The sequence below is a fragment of the Sinocyclocheilus grahami genome, unplaced genomic scaffold (genome assembly GCF_001515645.1).
Source record: "Sinocyclocheilus grahami isolate Dianchi unplaced genomic scaffold, SAMN03320097.WGS_v1.1 scaffold583.1, whole genome shotgun sequence".
NCBI lineage: Eukaryota > Metazoa > Chordata > Actinopteri > Cypriniformes > Cyprinidae > Sinocyclocheilus > Sinocyclocheilus grahami.
The window spans coordinates 281,184-293,747 of record NW_015505762.1 but is presented as its reverse complement, the minus strand read 5'-3'; the positions used below and the strand labels follow the sequence as shown (position 1 = coordinate 293,747).

The following is a 12,564-nucleotide window of genomic DNA, read 5'->3' as shown; positions in this document are numbered from 1 at the left end:
CAGGTCATCAATTTATGTGAAGGTTGGACTTATGAATATTAATTGGGTAATGTAAGTGGAGATTACTGAGCAACGATTAGTCTTAGTTCATTAATATTCATGAGCTCTGTCTTCTCTAGACTGACATCTCTTAAACGTATTCTGGCAGCACTGGCTGAGATTCACTTTGTTTGCCATTTTCTGTTTTCTAGCTTGTGATGAGTGGACCGTTCTGCCCAATCCAGATCTTCACCATGATGTCAACCGTTTTGGCCACTCAGCCGTGTATCACACTGGGTAATCTCAATGCTTTATATGTGCTCAGTATGTGAAAATATCCAGTCGCACTTGTAATAGTTTGTTTTAAATGAATAGTTAGGATGAAATACACTACCGTCCTGAAGTTTGGTGTTAGTAAGTTTTATTTATTTAGTTATTTTTAAAGAAATGTATACATTTATTCAGCAAGGAAGTGACAGTAAAGACATTTACTAAGAAAAATTGTTTACACTTTATTTTGTGTCCTTGTTACAGTGTAATTATACATTTAAGTACGGAGTAATATTAATTTACTACACGTACTTACTAAATGGTTAGGGTTTGGATTAGGGTTACTTGCATGTACAGTAGTTATGCATAATTTATTGTTATTATAATAATATGTAAATTTAATTACATTAATAACATCACATGAATAAATTACATTTTAAAATGTATTAAAATGGAAAACAGTTATTTTAAATTGTAATAATATTTCACAATACTACTGTTTTCACTTTTTTTTAATTAAATAAATGCAGTGAAAAAAAACTCGCTCAACTTTGAACTCTGCTGATATTTGTGGCATGCTTTTGAATACCACCGAGAATAAATTAGACACATACCTCAATTTCTACAATCAAATGAAACTTTTTTTTTTTTTTTTTTTTTTTTTACAATAATACACTTTCATTATGTACATTAACTGAAAATAGTGTAAAAGCTATACACTTCATTTTTTTTCATAATTATAGTCATGACACTTTTTGTGTTAGTATGGGACAATTGTGATAGAATTACTTTTTGCCTTGTCTATGTAAAATAGATCTTTAAATTTATATTATGACAATGTAAACCTATACTTTATACTACACCTATGGGAAAAATTTTATGAAAAGTCACCAGGGAGGAATGTAGCCAGGTTGCATTTGGATATCGCATAACCAAAAGTTAATCTGCCTAGAAACCAAACTCACTTCAAAAAATTTATTTACAGCTCAAATGCAAACCATTTTCACTGATTAATTCATTTAAGTTATTTAACAAAATAAGAACATCATATTTTTGCTTTTAAACTTGTCATACAAACTGTAAACAAGCTGTTTGATTTGTTACAAACGGAGTCAAAATAATTTCCTCCGATAATTGACAGCAGGCCACTAACGCTTACATTGTAATGAGTCCTGTTCCTTTTTAAAAGTGTTTCTATTTCTGTGATGTTTGAACAGTGTTGTGGTAAATATGAAGTCTGTATTTAAATCTGCCTGTAATCTCCTTCCATACGGATTAGTCAAATTAATTCATAAAGCAGAATCATTATCCATAAATAACACGTCTCATTATTAGTGCTTCAGTTTGCCAGCTTAACAAACACAGTCTTCTAACTGCACTTATCCACACAGAAGACTTTCTCCTGTGAGATTTTGACTGTGATCTGTATTCATACCCATAATTCCCAGCGTCATTGTCAGCGCCGCTATGAGCACTGAGTGACCTGTCTGTGGGGAGCTGTGTCACAACACTGCTTTTGCTGTTTGACTTGTCAGTCTCATGCGCTTTATTCATCACTCCTCCTAACTTCCTTTTCATGTTCTTCCTCATTCGCACGGCCCGCTTCTTCCTCACCCTTCATACCTCTCCCTGTCCTCTCCCGTTCTTTCGGAGATACTCGAGGTTAATCTCTGTCTGTTTTTATGCGTGTGTGTCAGGGTGATGTACGTGTATGGAGGCTTTAACAGCCTGATGCTCAGCGATGTGCTGAGGTTCACCCCTGCGAGCTGCGCTGCTTTCTCTGAGCAGCTGGAGTGTGTGACGGCTGTGCCCAGCGTGAAGTGTGTGTGGAACTCCACTACCTCCACCTGTATGTCCTGGGACGCAGCGGCACCCCATGACACCGAGGGCTTGAGAAACACCTGCAGTCCCAGAGGGTGTAAGTGACAGGAACAAAGAGGACGTCTGCTTCTTGTGTGTCTTTAGAACTCTTCAGAGTTTTTAAGTTAAAATGATTACTTATGTGGCAGTGTCTGGATTTATCCATTACACTTAACTGCATTTATGTGAGATCCTGTAAACGTCTCAATCTAATGGCTTGCGCTTAAATGTAAAAACATTTAATTTACACTACTGTTCAGATTTTGAGATTAGTACGATTTTTATTTTATTTAAGAAATGAATTATCTTAGAATTTCAGCAAGGACACATTCAATTGATCAAAAGTGACAGTAAAGACATGTATAATGTTACCGTTTCCACAAAAAATGCCAGGCAGTACTAATATTTTCAACATTGATAGCAAGAAATGTTTCTTGAGCAGCAAATCAGCATATTAGAATGATTTTATAATTTTGTTATTGCATATTAGGCTACGTTTACCCTTAGTGCGTTTTTGTTTTAAAACGCATAACTTTTGCTATGGTTCCACCTGTCGTTTACACTACTCCGGCGTTTTTGACCCTCGAAAACCCCATTTTAGTTTGAAAACTCTGGGGTTGGGTTTCAGTGTAAACGGACCAAAACGGAGACTTTTGAAAACGATGGCGTGGCTGCCCACATTCACTCTGCGCATTCAAGATGACCGTGTAAACAATAACTGTGTACACATTTACTCCACTGATCTATATTTGATAGATCACTATATTCTAGTGTTGTGATAGATAGAGATCGTTTCTCAAATGCAGTGAAAACGCCAGTGTAGACGAGGATCGTTTTCATTTTAAAACGCTGTTTTAAAATGAAAAATGCACTAGTGTAAACAGGGCTTTAGCATATTAGAATGCTTTTTTTTTTTGCATATTAGAATATTAGAATGATTTCTGAAGGATCACGTGACACTGAAGACTGGAGTAATGATGCTGAAAAGTCAGCTTTGCATCATGGGAATAAATGTAAAAACATGGTTATTGGTCAAATTTATAAATATTATACTGAGAAAACCCAAAGTTATAGTGAATTTATTATCACTTAGAGTTGTCTTAACTTAAGGGGTTTTCCTAATCATATTGCAACCGGCTGCTGGCTCTCCTTATTGATGTGAAGTTGTTTATGTCTTATGGGATACCAGCAGGCAGTATTTATGCCACCAAGTGTTATTTTATCCAGAAAATTGGCAAAAAGGCCTAAATCCATGATGGTGCACAGGCAGTATGAAGATTTGCACTCAACAAGAATGTTAGCTTTAGTTATTTGGCAAAAGCAGTGTTGTGAAAATACAATATTCACAAACACAAGCCTTCTTAACCGAGCGGGATTCGCTTTTTTTTTGAGGATGTCAGAGTTAGGCCAGAAATGATGGGCAATTTGCTGTAGTTTTTTTTTTTGTACTGAAACTGTAATTCTCAATTTAATTTCAGTCCAAATCAAGATAATATTTCTGCAAAACATGAACTAATCTTGTCCGAATAGAAGATATTCTTAATGATCTGTCAGATGCAGTTACTTACAACAGATTTGTCTGTATGTTTACCTTTTGTTCCAGAGTGTGGCATCACTGGATGCACAGTTACCGCCACAGGCGTTGTAAGCATTAAATATATGTGTGTGCTTTCCAGATGCAGATGGTGAAAAGTGTGACCAGTATTCAGACTGCTACAGCTGTACAGCGAACACTAACAGCTGCCAGTGGTGCGCTGCGGTCTGTGTGTCTGGTCATAGTAACTGCACCAGTTCCCCGGTAAGACTCCACATTTAATATGTCGTGACTTACAGAAAAGTGTGTGGAAGAACAAATTTCAGTTTATGAGTTTGTAATACTGGGACTTTGCTCTGACATGTCTAATCTGTCTGCCGGTCTGCAGGGTGGGATAATGGAGTATGAGGCATGTCCAAAGGATAACCCATCCTTTGTGTGCAGCAAGAAGACCAGCTGTAAAAGTTGTGCCACAGATCAGAACTGCCAATGGGAGACGAGAAATCAAGAGTGCACTACCCTCCCTGGTAATAAACACAAACATTGTGGTTTAACTGGTCTTTTGACCTTCAAATCATATAGGAAGCTATTTGAAGTTCAAGAGCATAGTCATAGCCCACTGGAAAAACAATGGCAGAATAATACAGGTATAGATTAAAATATCTTAATATTATTGAAATAATATCACTATTACTGTTGCTGTTGTATTATTATTTATTAAATTATTTATTTTTGTTAAAGGCCTCCATAAAGAATAATAATAACAACATTAATTTTATTATTATTTACATTCGTTTTTAAAGGCCTCCGTTTATCATTAGGATATTATATTATATTATATAATTATGTACATATATTATATGTTGCCTATTGGCATTGGCAGTTATTTAAAAACCTGTTATTATAATTCTATCATTATACTTTATATTGTACTTTAAATATTTTATAGAATTTCCTGTTTTAAAAAAATATTTTATATATAGTCCATTGCAAAAACAATAGCAGAACCACAAACTGATATAGAATAAAATCAATTATTGGGACAGTATGGTAGGATGATATCACTCTTATCATTTATTATTATTATTTATTTTTTATTATTTATTATTTCAATTTGATATTTAGTTATTTAAAGTACTCCGTCCATCATGATAATAATGATAATATCGCTATTATTATTATTATTATTATTATTATTATTATTATTATTATAATTATTAATATTATTATTATTATTATTATTATTATTATTATTATTATTATTATTATTATTATTATTATTATTATTATTATTATTATTATTATTATTATTATTATTATTATTATTATTATTATTATTATTATAATTATTAATAATATTTAATTTGTTATTTCAAATGATTTCTCCATCATTAACACTTGATATCACAATTGCCATGTTTGTCATATGTTAATTTGGAGGACTGATGATTGCACCATGTTTGTGTTTTAGGGAATATCTGTGGAGAGAGTTGGCACCTGGTGGGGAACTCCTGTCTAAAGCTGATCACAGCCAAGGACTCATATGAATGCACAGTTACCGCCACAGGCGTTGTATGCAGTAATTTATATGTGTGCTTTCCAGATGCAGATGGTGAAAAGTGTGACCAGTATTCAGACTGCTACAGCTGTACAGCGAACACTAACAGCTGCCAGTGGTGCGCTGCGGTCTGTGTGTCTGGTCATAGTAACTGCACCAGTTCCCCGGTAAGACTCCACATTTAATATGTCGTGACTTACAGAAAAGTGTGTGGAAGAACAAATTTCAGTTTATGAGTTTGTAATACTGGGACTTTGCTCTGACATGTCTAATCTGTCTGCCGGTCTGCAGGGTGGGATAATGGAGTATGAGGTGTGTCCAAAGGATAACCCATCCTTTGTGTGCAGCAAGAAGACCAGCTGTAAAAGTTGTGCCACAGATCAGAACTGCCAATGGGAGACGAGAAATCAAGAGTGCACTACCCTCCCTGGTAATAAACACAAACATTGTGGTTTAACTGGTCTTTTGACCTTCAAATCATATAGGAAGCTATTTGAAGTTCAAGAGCATAGTCATAGCCCACTGGAAAAACAATGGCAGAATAATACAGGTATAGATTAAAATATCTTAATATTATTGAAATAATATCACTATTACTGTTGCTGTTGTATTATTATTTATTAAATTATTTATTTTTGTTAAAGGCCTCCATAAAGAATAATAACAACATTAATTTTATTATTATTTACATTCGTTTTTAAAGGCCTCCGTTTATCATTAGGATATTATATTATATTATATAATTATGTACATATATTATATGTTGCCTATTGGCATTGGCAGTTATTTAAAAACCTGTTATTATAATTCTATCATTATACTTTATATTGTACTTTAAATATTTTATAGAATTTCCTGTTTTAAAAAAATATTTTATATATAGTCCATTGCAAAAACAATAGCAGAACCACAAACTGATATAGAATAAAATCAATTATTGGGACAGTATGGTAGGATGATATCACTCTTATCATTTATTATTATTATTTATTTTTTATTATTTATTATTTCAATTTGATATTTTGTTCTTTAAAGTACTCCGTCCATCATGATAATAATGATAATATCGCTATTATTATTATTATTATTATTATTATTATAATTATTAATAATATTTAATTTGTTATTTCAAATGATTTCTCCATCATTAACACTTGATATCACAATTGCCATGTTTGTCATATGTTAATTTGGAGGACTGATGATTGCACCATGTTTGTGTTTTAGGGAATATCTGTGGAGAGAGTTGGCACCTGGTGGGGAACTCCTGTCTAAAGCTGATCACAGCCAAGGACTCATATGACAACGCTAAACTGGCATGTCGCAGTCACCAGGCAGTGCTGGCATCCCTCACCACGCAGAAGAAAGTCCAGTTCGTCCTCAAAGAGATGCACAACAGATCATTGCAAGTGAGTTTGCGGCACACTTTCACAGTCTTTGTTGGTCATGACGTGTTTTTTTTTTTTACAACTTTGTCATCTGGGGGTTGTAAGGTACTAGTCTTTGTGAAGCTCTTCACACATTAAACTGAATTGAATATGAATTGTCCTGTGTGCTGCAGTCAAAAGCAGTCATCACTCCGTGGGTGGGTCTGAGGAAGATCAATGTCTCCTACTGGTGCTGGGAGGACATGTCCCCCTTCACCAATTCCACGCTACAGTGGTTGCCGGGCGAGCCCAGCGACGCTGGTTTTTGTGGGTACCTGGCTGAGCCCACTTTTAATGGCCTGAAGGCGGCAACCTGCGTCGACTCTGTTAATGGGAGTCTGTGTGAACGACCAAGTGAGAAAGATGCACATACACACACAACATTGACCAGTGCTCACTTGCCTTATTAACAGAAAACTCTAAATCATGTCAATGATTAATGTGCAAATGTGCAATTTTTTGTTTTCAAAAATATATTATATTATATTATATTATTATATTATATTATATGATAAATTCCTGTTTTAAATCATATTTTAGTTCATTACGCTTTTAATATTTTGTATAATTTCCAGTTTTTAAAAAATGATGATATATTATGGTATTATATTAAATGATAAATTATGTTATATTACACTGTATAATAGTATTGTTATTAGTGGTCGACCGATATATCGCCTCGGCCGATATTTGCCATTTTTCAAATATCGGCATCGGCCGATACGTTTTTCTGTTTGGCCGATGCGTTCGAGGCACAGACACAGTGCTCACATTCTCCCTCTTGTTCGCCGTCGTTGTTAACAGTTCTGTCTAATACGGATAGATGTCTGTCTAATAATCCGATAGCACTATTAAACAAAGGAATTAAAATGTATACAAAATGTATTATAATGATTGCTTTTATATTATTAGTAATAGAAAGGCAAACATTAGAATACTTACTCGTTTTCCATCAGCATTCAGCAAATACGCATTTACATCATTTAAACAAATCTTTGAATGGCTATTGAAAATTTAGTTTCACAAACCTTGCAAACTTAGTCGAATCCAGTTGTGAGATCTTGTGAAGTATGTATGTGACCTGCATGATCGCTTGTTCTCTGTGTGACTTTCGGTCCGTGCAAATCGAATGCTTTAAACATTAAATTCGTGATTTCAAATTATGCTGCGCTTTATGCATTTGCCCACTCTCATATTCATGTCATTTTCACTGTGTGCTGAATGTAAAATGAGCGTTACCTTGGCTTTATTTAAAAAAATATGATTCCCAATGCACACAAACTTCCCAGAATACTGAGTGCTCTGTTGGTTACAGTCAAGCGGCAACATTCCGCTCTCTCTCGTGAAACCAACACGGAAGTGACTAAAACGGCAATTCATCGACTGGCCGCTTTACAGCAGAAAACTTTACAGCAGAAAAATGTGTTTACAGCCTGGTACAAAAAGTGGTTTTGGTCTATATAGCTAATTTTGCCCTTCATGACAACTATGAGGGGGGGTGAATTTTTTTTTTATAACTCATCCATTTAAATTATGTTAAGCCTTAACGTTCTGCATAATTAAGGGTGTGGCCACTTGAGTGACAGGTGGATTGCCCGCTGCGGTCACAGCCGTCACGCTAGGTGGGCGTGGTTTCAGCAACCAGCTCCCGCCTCTTTGCCCATTTTCGATTATCCGGGAGCTGCCAAGATGGCGACAGCCCGCACCGCCCACTTTAAGCTTCAAAACGTTCTCCAGAAATCTACGGGTGACGTCACGGACACTACGTCCATGTTTTTATACAGTCTATGGTTGCAGTTTACTTCCTTTTTAATTATATTTTTATTAAATATTTATTTATTTGTGGAAAATACTTTGTCATCTAAAGTATAAGTATGTATATTTTTCTGCATAATTAAGGGTGTGGCCACTTGAGTGACAGGTGGATTGCCTGCTGCGGTCACAGCCGTCACGCTGGGTGGGCGTGGTTTCAGCAACCAGCTCCCGCCTCTTTGCCCATTTTCGATTATCCGGGAGCTGCCAAGATGGCGACGGCCCGCACCGCCCACTTTAAGCTTCAAAACGTTCTCCAGAAATCTACGGGTGACGTCACGGACACTACGTCCATGTTTTTATACAGTCTATGGTTGCAGTTTACTTCCTTTTTAATTATATTTTTATTAAATATTTATTTATTTGTGGAAAATACTTTGTCATCTAAAGTATAAGTATGTATATTTTACAAATGTATTTTTAATCCATTTTCAAATGATTTCAAATTTCTTAAATATTAATTAAAATAAATACAATTATATCGGCTATCGGCCACCCTGCTTTCCAAGATATCGACATCGGCTGTCAAAAAAACAATATCGGTCGACCACTAATTGTTATTATATTATTGTTGTTGATGTTATAATTTAGTGTTTTTGAAATTTACTAGATTTGTATTTTTTATATTTTATATATTTACTTGCATTTAATTATTTTGTTAGGTTTTTATAATAATTTATATTTTATAAATAGATTTTTTTTAACAGAAATGTAAAATATAATAACAGGTTTTTAAATAACTGATGCCAATAGGCAATATACAGTAAATTAAAATATAATAAAAAAATAAAAATATATCAAATTACATTTAATATAATATATTTGAAACCAGGAATTTATAATATAATTATATTTATAATATAAATATAATTATAATATTTTTTTTTTAAACAGGAATTATTATATTATGTTATAAATCACAGTTTTTAAATATATTATAATAGTTTTAATTTAATATATTTTCATTAAATAATATTTTGTTTTATTATATATTGGCAGTTGTTATCAGTTATTGATTACACAGTATTTTTTTTCTTACCTTTTTTTTAACCTTAAATCATTTATAAATCTTTTATTGCCCCTTATTTAAAAAAAATAATAATTTGAACCTTATTTTTCTGTTGCTTATTGATATGAGAATCTTTAAAGGACTTTTTAATGCACTTCCCTCTTTTCTCTCTCATGTGTCTTTTCTTTCATTCTCTCTGTTTCTCGGTCGGACTCTCTCTGTTCCTGCAGCGAACCACAGTGTGAAGCAGTGTCGGACGCCCTGTGCCCTGCGCTCTTCCTGTAGTGAGTGCACCAGTGGGAGCTCAGAGTGCATGTGGTGCAGTAACATGAGGCAGTGCGTGGACTCTAATGCTTATGTAGCGTCCTTCCCCTACGGCCAGTGCATGGAGTGGTACACCATGAACAGCTGCCCACGTATGTCTGGCTTTCTTTTAGTGGATTCATGCCTGGCAGCCTGTGTCTTGTTTTCTCTTTGTGAATCGAAGATTGAACATTAGCACGTCTCCTGTTTATTGACTTGTAATGGACAAAGCAGTTTTACAACGGACATAAAATCAATTCAGATTAATATACTAATAATAACTTTACTGTCAAGGGTTCAGTTTGAGGTGATTGCACTGCATGACCCCTGTTATAAATGGATGTGTGTTTTTATTGTAGCGGAGAATTGTTCTGGCTACAAGACCTGTGGTCACTGTTTGGACCAGCCTGGCTGTGGGTGGTGCACTGATCCCAGCAATACAGGACGGGGCCAGTGTATAGAGGGCTCTTACCGCGGTCCAATCCAAACACTGTTCCACGCTCCTTCCTCTTCAGGCCCCTCTCTCATTCCCGCCCCTCAGCCAATGCTGAATGTGAGCTTGTGCCCACTAGAGGGCAGCTACAACTGGTCCTTCATCCAGTGCCCAGGTAAAACTCATCTCACTTTTCTAAATTGTTCTACATTGGTTGAGTTTATGAAATGTTATGAATATAGTGATGCTAAATTGAATTGGGTTTCATAATGTCTCTTTGACGCTGATATACTTAAAGCATACAGTGGGTACGGAAAGTATTCAGACCCCCTTAAATTTTTCACTCTTTGTTATATTGCAGCCATTTGCTAAAATCATTTAAGTTCATTTTTTTTCCTCATTAATGTACACACAGCACCCCATATTGACAGAAAAACACAGCATTGTTGACATTTTTGCAGATTTATTAAAAAAAAATCTGAAATATACCTGAGTTAAATATTTGAGTGTCACAGCAAAGGGTCTGAATACTTAGGACCATGTGATATTTCAGTTTTTCTTTTTTAATAAATCTGCAAAAATGTCAACAATTCTGTGTTTTTCTGTCAATATGGGGTGCTGTGTGTACATTAATGAGGAAAAAAACTTAACTTGAATGATTTTAGCAAATGGCTGCAATATTGTTAAGAGTGAAAATTTTAAGGGGGTCTGAATACTTTCCGTACCCACTGTATATAAAATTAAGCAACATTGTGAATAGGGCTGTCACAATTCCTTGATTTCGTTTGAGTACTTGATTTTAAAAGGTCCTTGATTTCATTTTTTCCGTGAAGTGGAGCGTCCCATGGACGAGAATCCATGAAACGCATTTTTAGACCGTTTTTCAAGGCTGCATGAAATATTAAACCCATTAAAAATCATAATAAAGCATAGTGCTGTTGTGAGTTCAAACATTATGATTCAATTAAATAAACAGGCAATTCAGGTTTAATATATATGTGCTTTAATTATTTACATACATGTAGGTTAGGTACGGCTCTATTAATAGTAAATGATGATGCACACTAACTATTATCAATTACATGTGAGAAGCATCTCAAACTCCATCATGCATATTGTTGTGAATTTGGGTTTATTATAACCTTCATCTGGGAACGCAACGCATACCATTTCATCAGATTTGTAAGGTAAATCATTTATAAACTTACGCAAACACTGGCGAATGCATCATTATCTTTGTCAATATGCTGTTCATCGTGATTTCAAAATAAAAGTTTAAACCTTCACTCTGAGTTTACACATTTTGATGTCCACATGTTCAAGAAATTACACGAATTACAAGAAGTGGCTGTAGCATTTCTGTCATAAAGAAATGGCCAAATATTGAATATTAAATGGACATTTGAATTTAATGTTGTTTAGTCAATATTAAACAAGGATTAGATTGCGCATTTAAGTGTAAAAACAATTGTCAGGCCGTTGGTGCCTTCTGCAGGCATTTGTTGTAATGCGTAATGTACATTAGCTCTATTGTTTATAATGCATTGTGTTTTAACAGTGTTGTTCAATAAAATCATATGATTACTTGCTTTTGATACTTTATTTAAGCTAATTATTAGGGCTGCCACTAATTACTATTTTTATTTCGATTAATCTATCGACTAATTTATCGATGAATCTAAACGATTAATTTCCCGCAGAAAAAAAATCAACAATTTTACTTAAGAATGTTTTATTAAACTATATTTAATTAAACCAAATGAAATCCAAAAGTAAAAAAAGTAAAGTACATTAGAAAGTGCAAGAAGCAAGTGTCCATCTCATAGTCCAAATCACTGAAATCAAAGTTCAGTATCATAGTGTAAGAATGAAAACATATCCACTTGTTCTAGTCTACTAATAATAAAATTATAATCAAAAAACACTTTTGTAACGAATCAGCTCATGACAGGAAATATGAATAATTAACCATAACTAGTTATGATTAATTATGAATATTTTAGATCCGCTGTAGATATTTAGCTGACCTCTCAGGGTCAACTGTCTTGTCAATTCTAAGAACGTTAATTTCCTGGTTAAGGGAAATAACTTTCATACTGTACAATTCTACAAAAGCTTGTAACGTAAATCTGCATGATTAGTGACTCCGGTTATGAGCAAACAATGAACACGTCAAGTGTGATACAAGTAAGGTTTTATTAACTACATAAACACTTAAACTAGTCCAACATACTACATAAACACATAAACTGGTCTAACATCAGAATCAGAATCAGAATGAGTTTTTATTGCCATTCTGATTCTGATGTTAGACCAAAATAACATCCTACATAAACTGGTCTAGCATACACATACACACACACACACACACATGCATAC

At 34.3% G+C, this 12,564-nt stretch overlaps 1 pseudogene; it reads left to right on the top strand.

Annotated features, from left to right (window-relative positions):
* Positions 1-12,564, top strand: part of LOC107556910 (attractin-like) — a 155,739-nt pseudogene that overhangs the window by 46,336 nt on the left and 96,839 nt on the right.